This window comes from Equus caballus, chromosome 9 (genome assembly GCF_041296265.1).
Source record: "Equus caballus isolate H_3958 breed thoroughbred chromosome 9, TB-T2T, whole genome shotgun sequence".
Taxonomy (NCBI): domain Eukaryota; kingdom Metazoa; phylum Chordata; class Mammalia; order Perissodactyla; family Equidae; genus Equus; species Equus caballus.
Window position 1 is genome coordinate 79,843,132 of NC_091692.1, and position 24,417 is coordinate 79,867,548.

Genomic DNA, 24,417 nt, shown 5'->3' on the forward strand with positions numbered 1-24,417 from the left:
AGCACAGAGGGTTTTTTGGACATTGAAACTATTCTATAAAATACTATAACGGTAGATACACATCATTATACATTTGTCAAAACACATAGAATGTACAACACCAAGAGTGCATCCTAATGTAAACTGTGGACTCAGGATGATAATGATGCATAGGCTCATTGATTGCAACAAATATAGTTCTCCAGTACGGGATGTTGATGGTGGGCAGGCAGTGAGTGTGTGGGGGCAGGGGTATATGGGAACACTGTCTGTACCTTCCACTCAATTTTGTTGTGAATGTAAAACCGCTCTAAAATTAAGGTCTAATGACAAAATTAACACAACAAAATAAAGAAAAGGTGTAGGAATAGTGCTTTTTTTCTCCCTCTCTGGGCACAGCATTTGGGAGAGAATAGCTGCCATCCATTGAAAAGTAATACCAAAGGAATTTGGCAAACAAGAGACATAAGGAAAAACAGGTTCTAGCAAGAACTTCAATTAAATGATGACTATGGTCTCTTCAAGTGTATGTTTTCACTGAGGTGAACTGATAATTGATTCAAAGACATATTTAAGTGTTTTCTTAAATATCAAGCCAATATGCCAAGGTGTCTTCTGCTCTTCCTCCATTCTCATGCCAGGTATGTAGCATATACCAAATGGAGGCTACACACTGAGCTGCTTGAGTTTTCACAGCCACTGAGTAACAGGCTTCCTGCAAGGGTGGATTACTTTCTGGCTCACTTTTCCCCACAGGCTTAGAGTAATGACTTGCACACAATAGGGGTGCAATTGTGATTGTTTAAATGTCTAATATAAATTTATTCTGTGACGTCTTCCTCATTGAAGATATTTTAAGATAGATTAAAATGCTTTAATGTTCCATGAAAAATAAGTACCTAGTAGAAGAATTTAGGTAATACCTGTAACATACACGACTTGACCCTGAATATCCATTTTTGTTTTTATTTCAAACGTCATTTTTTAAAATAACATAAAAATGATAAACATTTCTGCATCCTTCATATATCCCACATCCCATAAATTTTAATCCAACTGCCAGTTCTTTTCTCAACTATATATGTTAATGGTATTTGTTCCTGTTTTTGAATGGGAAGAGTATCCATTTTCTGTTTCCTAACGGTGATAGTTAGGTCTTCTTTCTTTAATTCTTCAAGAAAATGTTACATACTGAGTTTGAAGAGTAATCAAGGGTTTGGTCCAGAAAGAGGTGGGCAATTACAGATCTCTCTGATTTTGAGAGCCTGAGGTGTGAGTCTATTCAAATGCTCAGCTCAATTTCCAGGAGAAGGCTGTGTCAATAGCCATTCCAGCGATGTGAGATGACCATGGAGGCTATCCGCAATTTCCACCCACTGCCGAAACACTGAACTGGCTCTGAGTCCACACAAGCCTTTGCAGCAAGCTTTAGTCCAAATTTGTTGGCTTCAGTCACCAAAGTTCTACTGTATGGTCTATCAAACACGTGGCTCCTGCAGTTTAGACTATAGCCACTGTCCCAAGAGTACCAAACTATCTTGAGGACAATTGCTCCAAATCATTGTGAGAAAAATCAGACCTAGGAAATCCAATAAATGAACCAAATTAGCCTTTTCTGCATCATGACCAAGGATTGCATGTGCTATTTCATGGCCAAAAGGAAGGAAAGTTGATGAATATCAGTTACACTATTTGAAAGTCCAGTGAAGATAAATATGTCCATTTGGAATCACAAACACATTTATATCTGGGGACTCAACCACATGGATAATCCAATTGATCTCAGAGATCCCTGGGATGTCTTTATTGCATTCTAGTAGATAATACCCACGCTTTAACAGGCATGGACCAGACATCTCTCTCAATTAGCGTATCATTTTTCAATTCCTCCATCCATGCTTCACATTCCAGTTTTGATAAAAGTCTATAATGTTCTTTTCCCTCAATAATAGTAGCTTGCTTCTTCCTGTGTTTGGACTCACTTACAGGTGAGTAAAATAAAACACTGCAAATAGCAATCCCAAACTACGCAAACCGAGGAACAGCTTCCATTTATTTTTCCCTATACTTTCTTTAAACAGTTCCTTCTCATTAGGAGGAAGTGCCTGCTACCATTTCCTTATGCTTCCACATACAATGATTGGAAGTAGTTTCTGCATTGGGGGCCGGCCCGGTAGTGCAGTGGTTAAGTTCGTACGTTCCGATTCTCGGCGGCCCGGGGTGCCGACGTGGCACCGCTTGGCAAAAGCCATGCTGTGGTAGGCGTCCCATGCATAAAGTGGAGGAAGATGGACATGGATGTTAGCTCAGGGCCAGTCTTCCTCAGCAAAAAGAGGAGGATTGGCGGCAGATGTTAGCTCAGGGCTAATCTTCCTCAAAAAAGAAAAGAAAGAAAGTAGTTTCTGCAATGGCTTAAGAGTTATCAACAAGAGAGGAACCAGAGCAAGCTGAAACCATGGACAAGTGTGGAGACTCCTGATGTCTCTTATGGGAAAGCAGTTTAGAGGACGCAATCCTGAAAAAGCAGAGACGACTGTAACTTCATTTATCATGAGCTTACTTGAGAAAGAGTCATGCCATCCAGTACGTTTTCAGGTAATCATCCAAATTTCCTCACTTTTGGTATTCTAGAGGTGTCCTCTTCTTTTATCATTGAAAGTCCTCTAGAAATGAAAGTTCCCAGGCAGAAAAGCCAACCTATCGCAATGATTTTCCCCCAGACCCTGATACTTACTTACTATATGGTTAATTTCTAATGATGACAGTCTGGTGCAGTTACAGCTAGTGTGTTACATTTCTCCAGTTGGTCAGTGAATTAAATTGGAAGAGAACGCAGTTTCTAGCAACAGACTGTAGTTTATAGCCTTTCTTTTGCTCGATTATCCTAGTGGTGACAAAAGTGAAGATGATTGCCCTGGGAAGTGATTGTGTTCATTTGTTTATTGCTTTTCTGAGTGAGTTAAGCCCTGCAATTGCCTTTATCTTTTCCTCCCCTACTATAAGCTTAGGGAGGAAAGGGATTATGGCTTGATTACCATTAAAACACCAGCACAGGCACAATATCTGCAAATAATAGATGCTCAGTCAATAGGTTGAAGGAAAGATTGCATGAACAAACAAAGCTGTTTCTTGAATGCCCATTAGAGCACTGTGGTATAATCAATTAGTCTTGAACTAGAAATCAAACACTTAGCTTCAAGGCACAATTCCATCCATTTTCATTATCTATCTTTTCATAAATCTTGAAAGTTCAGAGCATCAATTTCTCTATCTGGAAAACGAGCAGAAATCAATCTGACCTGACCTTCAAAGACTTGTGAGGTTCTATTAAGATGATGCAGATGAAAGAGCACTTTGAGTTTTGAGCTGCTATATAAATGTGTGATCAGACGTGGTGTGTCACCCTGACATTGACCAGGGAAATAATTTATAAACTGGGTGAGGAGTGTAACGAGGTGGAGAATGCTTAATTTGCTGGAATTCTCAAGGGAGTATCGTGTATAGTATGTTAGATATTTTATAACTACCTGAGGTAGTGAGTGACATTCCTTAACACTCCTACCCCGTGAAAGAGGCATGCTCCACTTTCAAATAATGCTGAGTGAAACTCTCTTCTAAGAAAGGGGTCTCCACTTAATTGCAGAATTTTTGAATATAGAATGGGACGTAAGTATGGGGCCAAAGGTGTATTTCTTGAGACACTGAGGATAAGTTTTTTCTAACAATTTTTCCTGGAAATTAATCAAAGAGACACATTTTTAAATCTTTAAATTAAGACTTTGAGATGAAGCTTGCTTACCAAAGACAAAAAATTAAAAGCCTTCCTGGTATGTATACTTATTGTAATCTGGCCTCATGTATAATCATGTCAGAATCATACTAAACTACATTGGACCTAAAGAAAATCTGGTCTGTGTTCCATAAAGTCAGAATATATTAATGTAGGTGGGACCAAGCTCAATCTTATCAGCTAAAAAGTTAATCTCACAGAGCAACGTGGGGACAGACCTGGAGCCAGATACCAGTATTCCACCTCATGGTGTACCAAATGTCTTACAAGTGATTAGACTTTAAGTATTGATTCAAAAGCATTGAACAGATCAGTTATTTGCATCAGTTTTTTCCATTCCCTCTCTCCAAAGAGATGGCCTGCATTCAAACTAGGCAGATGAAAACTGGTAACAGCTTGCTAATGGATGTCAGAATCTTAGCTCATTTTATTCAAGTATTCCTTCATTTATTCCTTAATTCATCAAACATGTATTAGATGCCCAAATGGTCCAAGCATCTGGAGTTGCATCAGGAATTATAGTAAATACAAACAAACATTGTGTGTATGTGTGATCTGAAATGTTTTCCTAGTTGTGGTATGAGAGAAGAAACACACCATTAAAATAAAACATTTGGCTCTTGGGCTAATTTCCAAGAAAAGTTTGAAAAAAAATGCCTGTTTTCTGAATTCCCTCTTCATGACTGTGTTGAATCAGAAATATAAAGCCACCAGAGATTTGACTGCAGTATTTCATTTCTCTTATTCAAGTCAAATGGAATATTGACATTCAAAGTACGCCTACTCTCGTCTTGGTACGTTTACAACATTACCTGAAAATTTTAAAACAGTTTGAAATAGACTCTTCTACATATTAATTAATTAATTCAGCAAACATTTATCAATATCTATTATGTGCCAGGCACAGTGAATAAGTACTGGGGAGTAAAGGCACAAATGAAACTGCCCAGAAGAACTCATTATTTGAAAATAAGCGGCAATTGAATAAGTAGCTTACAATTCAGTGTGACAGCACAACTGTATCAATTCTTCCCAGGTACAGAGGAAGCACAGAGGCACAGGAGGAGAGTGGGGTTGGACCTGGGTGTTCAGAGGTTTCCTTGAGTATGTTAAGCTTAAGGTACATTTGGAAAGAAGAATAGAAGTTGAAGTTAGGGATGGGCACATCAGAATGACGGATAAGCTTGCACCAAAAAATAGAAACCTACAACAAAATGTGTGCCCTGGGAAATATAACCAATTCACGACTGCTGGAGCAAAAAATGCAAAGGAGTACTTATGATAAATTGTTTTTAAGTATTACTAACTTGAGTACTTGAGAACAACAAATCCGTCTCCCTGTGATCCATTAGTTGAAATTTACGTGGAGTCTTCCACATTCTCTGTCTCACCTTTAGACTGTTGCCTTTGCGATTATATAGTTATGACGTATTTAGAAACAACACTGTCCTTTTAAAAAATATAGCCAACATAATTTAGAATTGGTTACATGAAACAAATGGGAGGCCACTTTGAAATACCTTTCTATGGTCATAGCATGTTTTGTCAAAGATCTTCGTCCATCTTTCCTGTTTCCCTCCTTAGCATCTCTTATTTTCTAATAAGTTGTCCATTTCTTCTTCTTCTTTTTTTTCATGGTTGACTCTCTTATGTCTACAACTGCTTATAAAATCTAGACTTTCATCTGACAAGGTGGTTTTAATCCATGTTTCCAGAATTGTTTAGAACTTTCTGTGAAGATTCCTTGGAGATGACTGAGCCAGTGGCATTCACATGGGTCTGCTATTTACATTTGGGCTTTGGGCAAAATTTCATTTGAAAAGAGACTTCTTATGCTTCATTAAATTTTAAAATCACTCCTTGTCTAATTCTCATCTTTTGAGGATAAACTGAGGCAAACAGAGGAGGAGTGTTAGTATCAACACAATATAGCTACCTAGACAGAACTACATTCAAACATGGGTCTTCTATTCTCAGATGCTCGTCCCATTAGGCTATTGCAGGCAAGGGTTCTCCTCTTTCACATTGCCCACTGCTGGGGAAGAAATCCTGTCTGGGAAGTGTAGTGACATGAGGGTCACCACATGCCCTGTGCTTCCCCTCAAGTGTAGACTTAACTGCTTCTTAATCTTCTTTTAGGTTTAATCAGAAACATTTTGCCCATAATTTTCCATATTTAATTGCATTTAGAAAACATTAACTATGAACTTACTAAATTTACTATGCTCAGTCTTGGAGACAATATGGTTAAAAAATAGGTATAGTCCTTAAAATGGAATTTCTCATCAACTTCTTTGAGGATGCAGGACACAGACATGCATTCATCTGGTTCCTTCAATGAAATCAAATCTATCTTAGAGGCATGTTATTATGGGTTGAATTGTGTTCTCCTAAAAAAAATTATATTGAAGTCCTAACCCCCCAATACTTCAGAAAGTGACCTAATTTGGAAATAAGGTGGTTGTAAATGTGACTCATTAAATTAACATGAGCCATACCAGAGGAGGGTGGGGTCCTAATCCAACATGACTGGTGCCCTTATAAGAAGACAGCCATGTGAAGGCACAGAGACACATGGAGCATGCCATGTGAAGACGGAGGCAGAGATTGAAATGATACATTTACAGTTCAAGCAACACCAAGGATTGCCAATCATCCTCAGAAGCTAGGAGAAAGGCATGGAATAGATTCTCCCTTAGAACCCTCAGAAGGAACCAACCCTGCCAGCATCCTGATTTTGGACTTCTAGCCTCTAGAATTGTGAAACAATAAGCTATTGTTTTAAGCCATCCAGTTTGTGGTACTTTGTTATTGCAGCCACAGGAAACTGACACACATGTATAAAGTTCACAGATAAGGAAGCGGTTGTCAACTCCGCTGTGTGTCTGGACACCACTGGGAAGAGGTGATGTCTGAGCTGAGCACTCAGAGGTAAGTAAGCGTCAGCATCCAGAGGGAGAAGGGAGGATGTGCATTCACAGCAGAGAAGAAAGCAGGAGCAAAGGACAGCATTTGGAAAGAGCATCAGTGTTTGAGCAATGCTGACAGCCCTGTAGAGCTCCAGCAAGGAACATGGGGTGCTCTGGGCAAAGACTGTTGCAATGGCCTTTTGCAACAAGAGAGTTTACTTAAATCAAGAAAAACTTGAAGTTTTGGAATCACTGTGTATTTTTGTCTGTGTGTGTGTGTGTGTGTGTGTGTGTTTAAAGATGCATCTATCCCCAGATGGTTTTTCTTTCTTTCTTTTAATTTCTTTTTAATTATGGCAGCTATTCTCCAAACATGTTTTTGTTTATCTAAACTAAGTATACAGTTTCAACATATGGAGCATATTTTGTTTTACTTCAGTTTATCTTAAGAAATCAGCTTTCCTAACTCTTGTTGGCAGTGGACCCAAATGATTTCTTAGTTTTTATTTCCCTCTTTACTTTCTCCTCTTCCTTCTTTTCTTTCAGTTGTGATTTATCTCCATCTCCCTCCCTCTCACTTTCTCTCCCTTCCTCCCTTCCTCTCTCCCTCCCTCCCTCCCTTCCTTCCTTCCTTCCCTTCTTTTTCCTTCCGGAATGTCACAAAAGATTTCCCATGTTGATAAACTGGCTCATTTAATGGCAGGAAGTAATAGCTCCTTGGATTGTGGACATTTAGTTAGCCTAGAAAATACACAAACTGGAAATAATGTTAATAAACAAGTCAGGAGTATTATTTGCTCTTTCATTTATAGTACACTGGGCCCAAACTATTTTATCAGCCTCATTTTGAATGAGGCACTTTCAAACCTCAGTGCGTCTGGCTCCCCTGTTCTTCCTTTCCTTAGAAAGCTTGTTTTCATCTGATCAGGCTCCTGCACCCCACTTACTCTTCAAGATCCAGCTCAAACGCCCCTCCCTTTTAGCACATTTTATGATGCTCCCTGGCATTTTCTTCCCTGGATTCTCCTAGTTTTGTATATTCCTCTACCCTTGCTTTATTGTGAAGGATATTTATTTTCATATATGTTTCCTCCACTAAATTGAAGTCAAAAATAGTTTCTCATTGTCCCCAAACTTGCAGTGTGTAATGGAGTGCCTGGCACAGAGTAAGCACTCCGTAATTTCTCACTCATGACACGCCTGAGTGAAAAGACACTGCAATCGAGCAACAAGGAGTAAAAAGTTTGCCTTTACTATCCATATAACTCTTCCTTAAAATCATTTGCACTCTTCCCAATTTGAAGAGTGCTGGAAAAGTCAGAAACTGGGCACATGAGGCAGAAAGCTGCTTAATCCACTGAGTATAAAATTGATAGAGGAACTTATACTTTCTCAGTATGTATATTCATGAGGCAGAAGCTGGGCATCTAGTGGACTTCAAATACATTATAGAGGCACAGTGACATATTCATGAATATTTCTGCAGTGACACTAAACAAAAGGGTTTACCACTCATGCCAACTCTAAAAACTGGAATCAGTTAGACTATGCTGAGATGGTTTCTGAGGGTAAGTGTGCTGTAAATGACTTGGGAGGTCTGCCAGAAGCATGAAAGGAGTGGTGGCTCATGTGTGATGTATACTTGGCATGTCTGTACTCCCTTAAAACAGAGTCTATGTCTTTCATTTTAAAACGGCCTGCACATTACTTGATACATTGAATATGATCTATAAAGGGCTGTGAAGTGAATGAGTGAAGATTGTCTAACCTGATAAATAGCAGCAATGCAACTTCACCAGCTTCATAGGTACAGCTCTGTAATTCCTGCACCCCTCCATTACTATTAAGGCTTTTCAATGACCTTGTGCTATAAGAGACTTTTAAAACTATATTTCATGACCTTAATCCAAGCAACTTAATTCCAGCATCAATGACCTTGATAATGGTCTTTTTTGTCCCTCAAGCATTGCTCAGTGGAGATCTGTGCACTGAGTAGGGTTAATGGCCCATGGACTAAGCATAGGTTCTGACCATGTTGCTTGCAATGATGGTGGTCCGTTCCTCCTAACCACCTCCTTCTAACAAGGGGCTTTGAAGTAGCAGTAATACAAGGTGGTAAGGAGAGAAATAGAGGAAAAGATAGATGAGGTGGGTTGTGGGCCCAGGTAGGGAGGTAGAACAGAGGGTAGGCATGGGTAGTGGAGGGTCTAGCAGAGGAGGAGGAGGAGGAGGAGGAGCAGAGGTCTAGAGGGGGAGTAGCGGGACCCACTGGCACCAGGAATCACCTCGCTGGGCCGCCCCATGCACTTCACTGTGCTCCTCCCTCATGTCCTCATCTTCTTTTCTTACAGGCAAATTGAACAGTTTCTTGTCCCGTTGTAGTAAGAGACCTCCATCAGTATGGCACTTTTCACTGTAGAGCCACAGCTCCAGACCCTGGATTAGGGCGTTTTTCTGCCATATGAGAACTATGGGACTTTGTTACCTGGCAGAAATCCTAACTTTCCTCCACCTGGCTTCTGCCATCCTCATTAGAAAGGTAGTGTGTGAAGGAACTGAGATTATAGATGAGGAAGAGCTTTTACAGCATGTCAAATGCTCCAGAAACATGTCTTGATAATTATCTTTATATTATTCTTATGGTAGGATAGGATTTCTCAAATGGGGAAACTTAATCTCAGACGGGTCTAGGACCAGAGATGAAAGGAACACAGTTTATTAGCAGCAGAGTTCTGGAAACTAGCCTTGTGACTTTCACCCCAGCCTATTTTTATTTTTGCTTCCTCCACTCTCATCTTCAGAAACCAGGTTGTCTCTGATAGAAACACTATATGAGCTTTAGTTAGGAAGTGTTTTTTCGTTATTATATTTATTACCATTTAAGTAGACTGTTTTATTTTAATTTAAACCTAAAGTTAAACAATCTAAATAAGGAATTTATTTTTATAGTTAGAAGGGAATTTTCTGGTTAAACACCTCACAGATCTGGATCCTGAGACTCTGAATGTTTGATAAATTGCTTACCTGGTGAGAAATAAACTGTAGTGGCAGAGCCAGTGTGATAGCTCCTTGCCGATGCATGTCACCAGGTCCCAAGCTGCCTTTCTTTGGCTAAGGCTCCAGTTAATCAAGAGATAACAATCTTTTACATAATGTTAGATATTTCAAGCAGTAAATGACAGTGAACTCCTAAACCACTGGAGTGGTCAACCCGGGGGTCTGTAGTGCTTTTCCACGCTGATTTGGAAGCCCTATCCAGTAGGAGGCAATTGTTCTCAGGTGTCCTGAGTGAAGGAAAACCATTTTGATCATGAAGGAGATGGGTCCCCACCCTTGGCTCCTGCTATGGAGAGAGGGTGTGGTCCAGTCCTCACTAGATAGCACACCTGGAGGGAAGGTGGGCAAGACTCCCACGCGGGACTTTGTTGCATTTTGTTGCAGGACCATTCAGCTATCAACCATCACTCACCAGCTTACAGATGACTCTCCCCTTCTTCACACCTCATGGCAAAAATTCTCTGTTCTCTGTCTTGTGAGACAGCCTGAGTTTCTCTGGCTCTCCCCTCATCAGCCAAGAAGCACACATTTATGATTAATCAAACTACGAACGTGAATTGTCAGTCTGAAGGGGGTTTCTTTAGAAACAGTCAGTGCCTGTGTTTTTAATGCTTTGAAGCAGATTTTCACCCCAGGAGTTAAGCTAACTTCTGTTGAGAATTGTCTCCAGCTCTGTCAGTGTTGAAACAGAACCTCCTCTGTAAACCCTAATTTCATGCCATGAAAAGAATCCGTTCTATGCTAAGACTTTAAGAACAGTTTGGGGCAAATGTTATAGTCTTTTAAAAGAAGAAACCAGCAAAGCTCCCACAAACCTTCACATCAACTTAGTGCTTTCTAATTTACAAAGCACTCTGCCCTGACTGGCCTCACCTCCGTTTGGCTTTAAACCACAGAACAACCACGTTGGTTAGGAAGAGGGTCACAGAGATCTCCCCCACACCACATCCAGCTCCACTGGCAACACTCAGGGCCTTGAAAAAGCCACACTCCTCCCCACACCAGCATCTGCTCCCACGATTTTGTCTGTCAGGACTTCCCTGGGAACCTGCGCGCCTTCTCCCTCTCTGTTTAGTTAACTGCCTCTTATCACTCAGTTCTGAGCTCAAAGCAAATCTTTCAGGGAAGTCTCCCCTGACCATCCCTATTCTCAAGATTGCTTGTGCGCATAGGAATGAAACATGGAATCATGTGTCCATTTTCCAGAGCATTTGAAATCAACGTCTAGTTATCCATTTTTCAGTATGATTATTTTAATGCTTCTCGCCTACTAGACTGAACATCATTTTTGTTTAGCTTACTATTGTATATATAGCACATGTCTAGCATGTAATAGCTCAATAAATACTTGAGAATGAATTGAATGACCACTACCCACCATCCTTTTCAGCTGAGAAATTTGAAGCTCAAAGCAACATGCTGAAGGTCATGTTACTAATATGAGTCTTTGGAGTCAGAGAGACTTGAAATTTCAAATTTCAGCATTGCCATTTACTCACTTGGGTGATTTTCTTTGTTTCTGGTTCTCTTTTCCTTCATCTATTAAATTTAGATAATAGAAATTAAGAGCATAGTTGTAAGTTCTACAAGAGATAAAGTATGAAGTGCTTATGTACTCTTAACACATTCAATAAATCCATTCACGTCTGTTAAGCCTGTTAGTTGGACTACTGATTCTAGTCTATGAAACTATTTATATATTGGTCAAAAACATCAATATCTCTTCTTACAAGTGGAAACTCTGAAGCAAAAGGAAAGTCAGTACTAAATGAAGTTGTTCCTATTTCTTTTCTCCTGTAGCTCATAATGTAGTGACAGAAAAGATTGTGAAATATAATTTTCAAGGCAATAGAAATGGAAGCAAAACTAACATTTATTTAGTTTATTTAGCATCTTTCTAAAAGCCTGTTATAATGCTTATTGCCTCCTCATTTATTCCAGTTAATAAGGATTGTTTTAAAGACAGGTCCAAGATGGAGATACAAATGTTCTGGGGGAAATGAAATGTAAGATTTCCTGTGGTGAAACCAGAGAGTGAACTTACAGTGTTTTTACTGGCGAATTTGCTAGGGGATGAAGCCAAGGAAACAGCCAAGAGGATAGTTAAAGAAGTTGTCTAAAGAGAAGGCTTATGCAGTTAAAAAAAGAAAAAAGGAAAGAAGAGAAGAAATAGAGGATAATAAGCATCAAATATCAAGAGATGTTCCACTCAAGTTTCTTGACAATCTTGTGTTTGATTCACCAGGCCACCTGGGGTGCTCTATAATATTATGTTCAATGTATAATTTATATCCTCTGTATCATATTCCTAAGCTATTAAAGGCGGAACACAAACCAAGGATATTTATAGAAATTATAGTACTGTAATAGCAAGGGAATATAAAAATACTATAAGGATTCTATTTCAGGCTAAAAATTGAAAGAAGGATATTGGAAAACCCATACATACATGATTTAATATGTATTATCTAATTCATTTAACTTCAAAACTGCTTTTACACAGCTACATTAGAAGCATTAATTACACTTATTTAAAACTTCACTAGAGAGAGTTGACTAAGAACACTGACATGGGTAGCAGGATGTTTATGTATGCAAGGAGAATTGCAGTCAAAAGGACCTGGGTGCAAATTCTAGCTATGCCACTTATGATCTCTGTAACATTAAGGTTAGGAAATTAAACTTGGGGATAGTCATGCCTGCATCATAATATAGGTATAATTAAATAAGATTGAAAATTATATGAGCAATGGCTATATACTAATACTAATATAGTCTAAATTTAATAACTGCTGTTTTCTTCCCCCAAAGCATTTACTCTTTCTGACTTGGATTTCCTGGATAATATTTTTTTAACAGGAGAAAAAGGATAAAGTATCTTTGAAATACTAAATTGTGTGTAGCTGCCATGCTGCTAGAAACAAGAAAGGAAATGTGCTTTGCTTGCTGGCACAGTGTCACTCTCATCCACCATGAACCATGAGGTCTTCCTCCTCCTCTGCCTTGACCTCAGCCACTTTAAGGAAAAAAAATGATTGGGAGTGAAGTGAAGGTCTCCCTTGTTCTAAAGGGGACCGAATGTCAAACACACACATCTAAGCATGATGGGGGTCTTCAGGGAAGAAAAGGATTCAAGCGTTTTTCACTGTGCGTATATAGACAACGAACTCACTATCTTTTTCTTGACTTATTGCACTGGCTAGAACCTCTATTACAATATTTAACAGAAGCAAGAAGCCTGAATATTCTTGTCTTGTTCCTGACTTTCAAGGGAAAGCATTTGGATTTTTCACCATTAAGAATGTTGTGAACTGAATGATTTTTATAGATTCCCTTTTTTAGGTTAAGGAATTTGCTTTCTATTTCCAGGTTGATGAGACAATTTTTTTAGGAATGGATGTGGGATTCTGAGAAATGTATTTTTCTACTTCTATTGAGATGATCACGTTTTTAAAGACTGTTAATATGGTTAATTTTAACATATGAATATTAAATATTAAAATATGAAGTCAATCTTGCATTACTGGGATAAAACTCTTTTGATCATGATGTATTATCCTTTTTGTATATGAGTTGATTCAAGTTGGCAAAATTACATTAAGAAATTTTTGGATTTATATTCATGAGGGACATAAATCTGTAATTTATTTTTCTTCTAATCTATTTGTGTGGTTTTGGTATCAGAAGAAGGCTGGCCTCATAGAATGATTTTGGATGTATTCTTTCTTCAAACTTGTAGAAGAATTTTTGAAAAATTGCATTTATTATTTATTCCTTAAGTTCTTGATTATTCACTGCTAAAACAATTTGGCCTAGAGTTTTCTTTGTGGGACGGTTATTCACTACAACTCAATTTCTTTAATAAATACAGTGCTATACAGGTTATTTATATCTTTTTTTCATGAGTGTTGGTATTTATTGTCTTTTAAAGAATTTTTCCATTTCATCAAAGTAGTTGAATTTATTGGCATAAAATTGTACATAATATTGCAGCAATTATTCATATACATTGCATCTGTATTGATGTCACATCTTTTATGGCGATATGGGTAATATGTGTCTTCTCCCTTACATGTTATCCAGAGGTGTATCAATTTTATTGATATTCTCAAAGAACTAGTTTTGGATTTTTGACTTGTTTTTGATTATTTTTCTATCATTTGCTATTGTTTTTCTGTTTTTATTTCATTGATTTCCACTGTGATCTTTATTGTTTCCTTTATCACTTACTTTAGATTTTATTTGCTTTTCATTCTAGTTTCTTAATATGAAAGCTGAGGTCATTGATTTGAGAAGTTTTTCCTTAATAATACAAATATTTAAGGCTATAAATGTATCTATAATTCTGCTTAAGTAATGTCCTGCAAATTTTGACATTTGGCGTTTTCATTTTCATTTGGTTAAAAGTACTAAATTTTTAAAATTTCTGTTTTCGGCTTCTTTTGGCCTGTAGATTGCTACTTAGAAGTGTGCTATTTAGTTTTCAATATCTGGGGATTTTTCAGATATCTTTTGTTATATATTTATAATTTAATCCCATTGAGATAAAAGAATATGCTTTTTATTACTTGAATTATTTTACTTTTTTTCTTCCTGGAATATAGTCTATCTTGGTAAATGATATTTTATTCTACTGTTGTTGGGTAGAGTGGTCTAAAATTGTCAATTAAGCTGGTAGATAGTATTATCTTAGTTGTCAATATCTTACTGATTTTCTGTGTACTTTTTCTATTAATGAGGAAGTAATCTTGAAATCTATGACTCTAATAGTGGATTTGTCTACTACGTCTTTGAAATTCTACTAGATTTTCCTTCACATATTTGGAATTTCTATTGTTTGGGGCATAAACACTTAGGACTGTTACATCTTCTTGATGAATTATTCCCTTTATCGTTATGAAATTGGCCCCTTTATCCATGGTAGGATTCTTTGCTTTGAAATCTGCCATTCTGTTTCCTCTGATTAGTGTGAGCATACTACATTTTCTTCCATCTTTTAATTTTAATCTTTTATTGTCTTTATCCATAAAATTGGTTCATTGTAGGCAGTATAGAATTGATTCCTGTGTTTAAGGCAAATGTTTCTTAACTTTCTTCTCCCTTGTACTGTTTTCTGTGACAATCTGCTGTCCTCCTTTTCTCTGTTTCTTTATATGTAATATGTCCTTTTTTTATTTGGCTACTTCAAGATTTTCTTTTTATCACTAATTTTAAGAAATTTGATTATAATGGGCCATTTTCTTCATGTTTTTGAACTTGGTGTTCAGTGAACTTCTTAGATATGTAGAGTTATTATTTTTAGCAAATTTGGACTATTTCTGGCCATTATTTTTTCCAAAATTATTTCTGTCTCTCCTCTCTCCTCTTATTTGAGGACCCTGATTACTCATATTTTGGGCCTCTTGAAGTTATCCCACAGCTCATTGATCCTCTCCTCATTTTTTTCAGTCTTTTTTCTCTATGTGTTTCACTTTGTATAGTTTTTATTTTTGTGCCTTCAAGTTCACTAATCTCTTCTTCTGCAGTGTCCAATATGCCATTGATCTCATTCAGAGTATTTTCTATTGTAGACATTGTAGTTTTAACTTACAGAAATTCATTTTCTAGATTTTTCACATTTCTATGTTATATTCTAAATATTTCCTCTTGCTTTTTGAACACATGAGCACAGTTAGAATGTCTGTTTTAAAGTTCTGGCCTACCAATTTTATTCTGTATCAGTTTCAATTGATTGACTTTTCTCCTCAGTGTTGAGTGTATTTTCCTACTGCTTTTGCAAACTTTTAATTTTTTTATTGGATGCCACTCGTGAATTTTATTTTTGTTGAGTATTGGATATTTTTGCCTTCCTATAAATATTTGGGAGCTTTGCATTGAGATGTGGCTGGATTATGTGAAAGCAATTTGTTTCTTTGAATCTTCCTTTTAAGGATTGTTTGGGTGGAACAGAACAGTCTTTAATATAGGGTTAATTTACCCCACTATTGAGGTATAACCATTCTCAGTATGCTACCCCGTGCCCAGTGTATTATGAAGTTTTTGATTCTGACTGGTGGGAACAGACACTGTTAATGGTACTATGCGAGCTCTGGGTAATGTTCCCCTAATTCTTTCCTCAGTCTTGGGTACTTTGGACTCAAAGGGGACCCTCTACCAATCTATGATGTTCTCTCTCTGTTCAGCTCTGTCCTCTCTGGTACTCTGCTCTGTGAACTCTTGCTGTCTGGTCTTTCCTGGACTTTCTGCTTCATCTTCTCTATTCAAGGAGACAGGCAGTGGCTGGCCTCCCCCTTCCTGCACTACAGTCTGAAACTCTCTCCAGGCAATAATCTGAGACAATCATAAGATTCACCACGTTTGTATCCCATCTTTCAGTTATCATTGTCCTTCATTATCTGATGTCCAACGTTTTGAGAACTGTAGTTCCACATATTTTGACCAGTTTTCTATTTTTTCCTGATGTTAGGGTAAATCATGTCCCTTTTATGCCGTTTGACAAGAAGTGGAAGTCATAAACCAGACCTGGGTTTTTCTTCCAGGTCTATCCTTTACTTACTTTGAAAAGTCAGTAAGCACACTGGATGTTTTATTGGTCCACATAGAAGTTAAATATTTACTTTACTTCCAAAACTTCTTTTTTTTGTCAAATCAGATATAACGTTAACTTGAGTGGCTGGGACAAATGGACAGGCAAATAATAATACTGTGTAAGGATTCAATACATTTTATTTTTCTTTCGTTCTTTAGAAAGTTCAGCTACCTAGGAAAAATCATTTGAAAACTTTGAAAAAATTGTACTATGCAAGTGGTTTCATTTGAAATTAAACTTTAAATCTATACTTGTTTTGGTTTTTTGTCTTTATTTTCCTAGAGGAAAATCAGAGTATTCCACAGTGACAAACAAGGACAATGGCAAACTTTTTTTGCTGACAGAGTCACGAGTTATGTTTCCTGTAGTTATTTCCTTTCTTGTGAGCATTTTTAATTACCAAACATAAAAAGTAGTTACAAAAAGTAACCTAAAAGGTTTTGAAATTGAAGAGGTTCAGAACAGGCCTTCTCAAGGTGTGCCACTTTGGCACAGGGAATATTTTGAGCTAAAGGCAAATGAGACCCTGCTGGCCCAAGAGAAACTTTTACCTCTTCCTTAAAGAATTTAAAATGAGGGCATTGCCCACAGTAAGAATTATTACCAGAAATAAATTTTTACGACCTATCTGTATGTCAGGGCAAACCTCTAATTACTGAATATCTGCTCTTCTTATGAGCCTGTGAATTATCCTCCTCTCTTTGGATGCCTCAGGCCCTTCTCCCATTCCTTAGCTCAAGATGGCATGTATGACTCATTTTATCTTTTTGTCTCTGAACCTCTCATATCTGTGGGGTCTCTGACTCTCTCATGTATGTGGAGTTCCCGTATGCACAAAATTAAATTTGATTTTCCCCTGTTAATCTGTCTCACGTCAATTCAATTCTTAGGCCAGCCCAAAGAACTAAAAAGATAGAAGAAAATATCTTCCTCCACCACAAAATTTCACAAAGAAATAGATCATGGCACTTCACTACTTAAATCATCCTAATACTTCCTATTGAAATTTGAATTCAAATTTCATATGGCTCACGTAATGCACCCTATTAATTATCTTAAAATTTGAAGTCTGCTTGGCCTACAACATCCTCCATGATCTTATCCTTTTTCTCTTGGCACTTGGACGTTCTATTTCTCGTACCTAAAAAGTTATCTCCCACAGAAGAGCCTTCAAACAAGTCATTTCTTCTCCTGGAATATTTTCTTCCTTGATTATGATACAGCTGGTTGATTCTCAACATTCAAGTTTCAACTCAAATATTACTCCCCTAGGAAGTCTTTCTTGACTATGCTATTTAGTGTTGTGGGCTTACCCACGGTAGTAGTCTGAATTCTAAGATGAACCACAATTATCCATGTCCTTGTACAATCCACTCTCTTCGAGTGTGGATGAGACCTGTGAATACGTTGGAATATCGCTGTGAGGATTATGCTATGTTATTTGGCACAAGGGAATATGCAGATGTATTTAAGGTCTTCAGTAAGTTGACTATAAATTAATCCAAAAGGCGATTATCCTAGGTGATCCTGACCTAATTACGCAAGTCCTGTGAGAGCAGAGATAGTCTTCTGTTCATGTGGAAGAAGTACACAATCATTTTGTGAGAGAGATTATGGAGGATGTCACATGGCATGGACCTGAGGGCAGCCTTAAGATGCTAAGATTACCTCTGGCCAACTTGCTTCCTCCACAAGGAAACAAGGATCTTAGTCCTACAATTGCAAGGAACTGAGTTCTGCCATCAAGATGAATGAGCTTGGAAGAGAACCCTGAGCTCCACATGAGACTGTATCTTCAGTTAACATCCTGATTTCAGCCTGATGAGACCTTGAGCAGATGGCCCAATTAACTCACACGCAGACTCCTGACCTAAGGAAAACTGTGAGTTGATAAATTGTGCTGCTTTCAATTGCTAAATTTCTGGCAATTTATTATGCAAAAAAGAAAATGAATACACTCAAAGCTATTCTCTGTAACACTACATTATTTTACTTTCTTCATAGCTTAAAACTCTTTGAAATTATCTTATATATTTTCTTGTTTATTTCAGTATCTACCCCTAGAACATACATTCTCCTAGAAAAGCAATTTTGGTTGTCATTCTGCCAAGCTGGTTCTGGCTATTCTGGCTATTTGAGAGATAGATTGGAGAGAAGTATAAATCTGTTTCTATTTTTCTGTTAAAAAAAAAAAGAGGAGTTATGATACAGTGTATAATATTGAGATTTTCCCACTGGAACAAAATAATCTTTCTTCGGTATTCTTCAATTTACTAAATAATTAAATATGAAGAGAAGACTCAAAATTCTTCAAAATGAGAGAAGCACTAAGCCAAAATTTCACATCAATCAGAGACATATAGCTCTGTTATTTTTCAAATAATATGATTGTTTATGGAAGCCATGCAACATCCTCAGTGCAGAATTTTATTTTGCATAATGAAAAATTTTTTTTGATGGATTTCACCCTCTGTAGTTATTGCGACCACATGTGGTGATGGTGCCAGAACATTCCTCCCTTGCGTTTTTCATGCCCAAAGAGGTCCTCATACTCAGGACTTCCATCGGATCTGTCTCTTTTGTGAATTCTTGCTATTGTTATCCTGAAAAGGTAATCAGCAACTTTGCCTGTGCCAAAGAGGAGGGAGAGAGAGCTATATGATTGTCTTTTGTCTGCTTACTGCGAGAACTGAGCTCCACTTTCACCTAACTAGCAAGTAAAAAATATATTTCCATTGTTTTTAAATCATCATACTTTCAGGGAATATAGTCTGTTGGGTAAAATTTCTTCAAGTCTAGAACTTTGTGGCCCATGATATTGACGTTCAAAATCTTAGAACTAAACAAAGAAATGTTTTATTTGCTATCACCTTGAATTCAAATGTATAGCAGCATCTAATCTGTACTCTTCCTAACTGTCTGATGTTTGTGGCTGTTAGCAGCTGTCAACTTGTATAATATGCAATGTCACCTTCAAATTCTAGGTCTTCAAAATGTTGAAAGATTGTATTGGATAAACACATTCTGCCTTCTACTGGTCAATCTGATTGGTGAAAGCCCTAAATTCCATATTCTGCATTGAAACCAGTTTCAATAACATCATCTGAATCTATTCCAGGATTTCAAACATGGCAAACAGCCTCAGATATATGTGAAGAAGTGTTAGTATCTTTATCGTATAAGTTAAAGGGTTCTAGAAATCATCCCATTCAAAATAAATATATCTCCCATTGATCCTCACTGACACCTAAAATTTTATCATTAATTTTTTTTTTTAATTTTTTGTACTTAAGACTCACTGCTTACAAAATGATGGAAGCAAATACCAAATCTTTCATATATTTGCATTTTGTTTCCTGAAACAGAAATCCAGTTTAACCTGGTAGGTAGAAAAGTATACTCGGAAGGGAATGGCCAGGTAGTCCTGGTTTAAATCTTATCTCCATCTCTCATTAGAACAATCATGAAAACTTCTGGGCCAGAGTTTCCTCAAATGTTAAAACTGAATACAATAACACTACTAAACTATCATAAATATATCAGATAATGTAAGACAAAGACTAAAACAAAATGTGATTATTAGTAGTTATTATTGTTATTATTTTAGGTGACCTGCTAAGGCATTTATTGAGTGTCTTCTATAAGCAGTTCCTATAGATAGATGGAGATGAAATGAGTTTGTTTTATGTGTCTTCCAGGACAAAATTAAAAATCAAATAAGGAAACTATAGGGAGAAACAAAGTTTACTTCATTCTAAAGAAAAGAAAAAATAAATTATTATTAATCATTTTAGTGTTGTTGCTATTATTTATTGACTGATTACTTCCTATTAGCAAGAAAATGCACTAATTGCTTTCATGTATTGTCTCGTTAAATCTTGAAAACCCACTATTTATTACCGTTTTATGGAGAAACATACTGACCAAGTTCACAAAGAGCTATGCAGCTATGATTTGATCTCAGGTATGTTGGATTACAGAGAGGATAACAATGGGATCTGTAAGACAGCTAAATTGTTAGTAAAAGGTAACTCTCAATTAGACTTTGTATAATCTCACTCAAGTTGCTGAAGATTTATTAAAGTATATAGAGTCTGGTTTAGATATCGTAGAGGTTTTATCTGATACCATGACACTTATTCCATGTGACATTTGGAGAACTTTGAGGATGTCATATTAACCACATAGTGGTAAAATCTGGGAATATTTTGTGATCTATAGTAAGAAATATATATTTAGTCTTCGTCCCTTTTTGGGACAGAGCTCTTAAAACCCTTGGAATTTCCTAAGTGATGAGAGTAGAGCGATAAAGTTGTCTTTTATTATGCTAATGAGATGAGTTTTGGAACTGCCTAAGGATGAGGACTGGCTTCCAGTGGAGCCAACCATGTGATTACAGGATTGGAACTTTTAGTCCTACTCCTGAGCTCCTGGGAGGGGAGAGGGGATAGAAGTTGAATCAATCTCCAATGGCCAATGATGTGATCAAGCATGCCTATGTAATGAAGCCTCCATAAAATCCCAAAGGAGCAGGGTTCGAAGAGCTTCTGGGTTGGTGAACACATGGGGATTTGGGGAGAGCTGCATGGTTGCAGAGGGCATGGAAGCTCCATGCCCTTTCCCCATACCTTGCCCTATGCCCCTCTTCCATGTCTCTCTTTCTGAGTTATATCCTTTCATAATAAAATGGTAATCTAGTAAAATGTTTCTCTGGTTCTGTAAGCCACTCTAGAAAATTCATTGAACCCAAGGAGAGGGCCATGGGAACCTCTGAATTATAGCCAGTTGGTCAGAAATTCAGGTAACAACTTGGAGTTGTGATCAGTGTCTGAAGTACAAGGAGTGGGTAGTGGAAACCTCCAATCTGTAGCCAGCCAGTCAGAAGCACAGGTAACAGGCTTGCAAATGGCATCTGAAGTCGGGCAGGTGAGGGGTAGTCTTATAAGGCTGAACACTTAACCTGTGGAATCTGATGCTATCTCTGGATAGATAGTGTCAGAATTGAGTTGAATTGTCAAACGCTCTGCTGGTGTCCCCAGAATTGCTTGTTGGAGGTGTGGGGACATCCCCCTCACCGCAGATGTTGGAATTGAGTCTCAGAATACTGAAAGAATTTGCAAAAATGATTGAAGACAGTAAGAGAAGAGCTAGTTGTGGATCATAAGATGACTATAAACAACAAAATAGTTATGAATACATATTCGATAACATTTAAAGCATCCCATGAGAAGATTAGTTAAAATAACTAAAAAGGTATGAGTGACATTGTAAGAATTATACTCGTAATAAGCCTTTAACAGAGTAGTTAAATCCAGGAGATAAATTGTATACAGAAGATAATTTTTAAAACATGTCATGTGGCATGAGATTTGGAGTTATAAATCTTGCATTAGAAAACTTATTTTGCTATCTCTGTTATGCTAGCTATGTTATGCTGTATCTATTTTGCTCATCTGTGTGACCTTAAATAATCTATTTTACCTCTCACGAAAAGGTTTCCTCCCATGTAAAGTGGAAATATTTTCCTGATTAACTCAAGTAATCATTGAAAGGGGAAAAAAAGAAAACACGATAACACATGTGAAGGTGCTTTATAAAGAACCCAGTCATCTGCAAATTTATGGAGTGTTGACGAAGCTGGTGATAGTGGTGGTGGTGGTGCTATTGCTGCTGATGGTTATGGTAACAGCTAAGCAATTCAAACCAACACAACCCAATAAAATTAAATTTTTTAATCTGCAAATCTACCTATCTATCTATCTATCTATCTATCAACATCATGGGACCAAACAAGCCTATATGAACGTCAAAGATTGCGGCTGAGTCTATCTAGCAAGTATTTGCTAGTTAATTATTAGTCTAACTTTGTCTGCAGAAGGCAAGATATCACCCTTGGGAGGTTCTTTTAATTTCTTATTCCAAATTTGAACTTCACAGTTCTGACTACAAAGGTTAAACTTGAGTGAGATGGCTTGGGTAATTTTTTTGGTGGAACTTGTGAGTTTTTGCACACCTGAGTAGATTGGGAAGCTGCCCAGGGACAACGGCTTTAAGCATACCAATATGAACCCATGTCCTGCAGATAGATTTCTGGTCTTCTGAAATGGTGGTATTGGGATTTTATTAATGGGACTTTAATTTTTAGGTCAATGTGATCTTGAATGTTCTGGTTACAAACATAGAGATTTCATCGTAAGTTTTTGTTTTTCTCAAAACAATTTTTGATGAGAGAGGAAAATGAAAATCTTTAGTGGAGAGGAGAGAAATGGAAGAAGAAGGGAGTTGGCTCTTTCTAAATGTAGGTATAGCTGCAAAATGAATTTTGTGGAAAAAGATATTTGAATCAGACAGCAATCAGTTCAATTCAAGGATTCACTAGGGTTTAAATCCATGAACTTTAGCATTAATTTGATCTAGATAATAGTCTATCAGAGTGACAATTTCCATACCTTTAAAATAAGTAATAATAATACATACTTGATTGAATTCGTGGAGATCAAATGAGATAGTCTATGAAAATTGCCTTCTGAAAAATGTTGTTTACCCTACCTTATCCAAAATAATTAATTTTCTCTTCAGTTCTGCCAAAGTCCAGGAAATTATCTTTGTGGATCTTGTGTTATTTTAATATGTTAATTTTAATTAGGTTATTAATTTTATATTTGTATGTATTATATTTTCTTTATCATATTTTCCTGTGTTAAAATTATTTTATTTTTATAGCTATCATTTAACTAGTAAGCATTTATTGGTTCTATTACCAAATATTGTCACAGTTGTATGTGAGTTTAGGATGTAAGAACAGGACACCAAATAGTAGACATTTTTGGAAAGTGTGCTCTAGTTTGATGATCAGATATTGATAATGACTGAACGATCTTCCTAAGGCGTACATGTAATATTTGACAAAAAATGAGCCTAACGTGTTGCTCTTCCAGTATGACATTTTTTTTTGCTTGATCTGTGAAAACTTATGAAGTCATGAGATTTTTAGATTTAAATCTGAAAGACACTTCAGGAAATGTTTTGTGTAATCCCTCAATATAGAGGTGAAGAAACCAAGACCCCCATATTTATAGATATTGTCCATTGTCCGAGTTCCAAGATAGACTATGTAGTATGATGCATACTTATGTATAAATAATCATAGATAATAATCTGGAAGATGATATGCAGCATGTTAGTTGTCCAGAAGGCTATCTTCTGGAACACTCTTCCCCATTCCTCCCTTGCATTCTTTAACTAAACAAATGAACGAAAGCCTCTTCTTATTTAAGATTTCTGCTCACTTGTCCTTCCTTAGAGAATTTGTCCCTGAATTTCCAGTCAATGTCTAATCCCCACATGCTAGCAAGGTTTAGTGGAATGGAATGCTCATAGAACTTCCTTAGTGTCAGATTTCATACTTTTTTTTTTTTTACTGTGGAAAGAACACTTAACCTGAGATCTACTCAGGTATTTAGGTCTACAGTACATTATTGTTGACTGTAGGTACAACGTCATACAGCAGATCTCTAGAGCTTATTCATTTTGCTTGACTAAAACTTTATGCCCACTGACTGTAATTTTACCTTTCCATGTATTATTCTCACATTAATGTGTCCCCACTAGACCACATGCTCCAGTAGAGCAAGGGACTGTGGGATGTTTCTCCCCATTGAGTTCCCAGTGCTGAACACAAATATTGACTCATTGTCGATGCTTAATAAATATTTGTTGAATTAACAATAAATAAGCAGAATGCGATCAAACACCATTTTGAAAATATTCTAAAAATTCTAGAATTTCCAGAGCAATTTTTCTGACTACATTTGTCATCCTGCTGGACTTTAGAATCATGTCAGTCTCCAGTTTATTCCTAATCATAATAATTTCTGGAAGAATTCTGAGGTACCTATTCTGCCTGTATCACAGAGCAACTGTGTGTATTTGTGTGTGTGTGTGTGTGTGTCTTGAGAGAGAGGGAGAGGAAGCCGCCAGAAGAAGGGAGAGGGAGGGAGGGAGAAGACAGAGAGAAGCAAAGAATTAAGAGCAGAGATTAACTTGCTGCAGGGAAGAGGACGAAATCAATAAAAGAGAAAACAAATATCACT

General features: G+C 37.1%; 1 pseudogene; it reads right to left on the reverse strand.

Moving 5' to 3' along the window:
* Positions 1-1,001: 1,001 nt before the first annotated feature.
* On the reverse strand, positions 1,002-4,017 carry LOC111774891 (metalloendopeptidase OMA1, mitochondrial pseudogene; annotated as a pseudogene).
* Between the last annotated feature and the right edge of the window lie 20,400 nt (positions 4,018-24,417).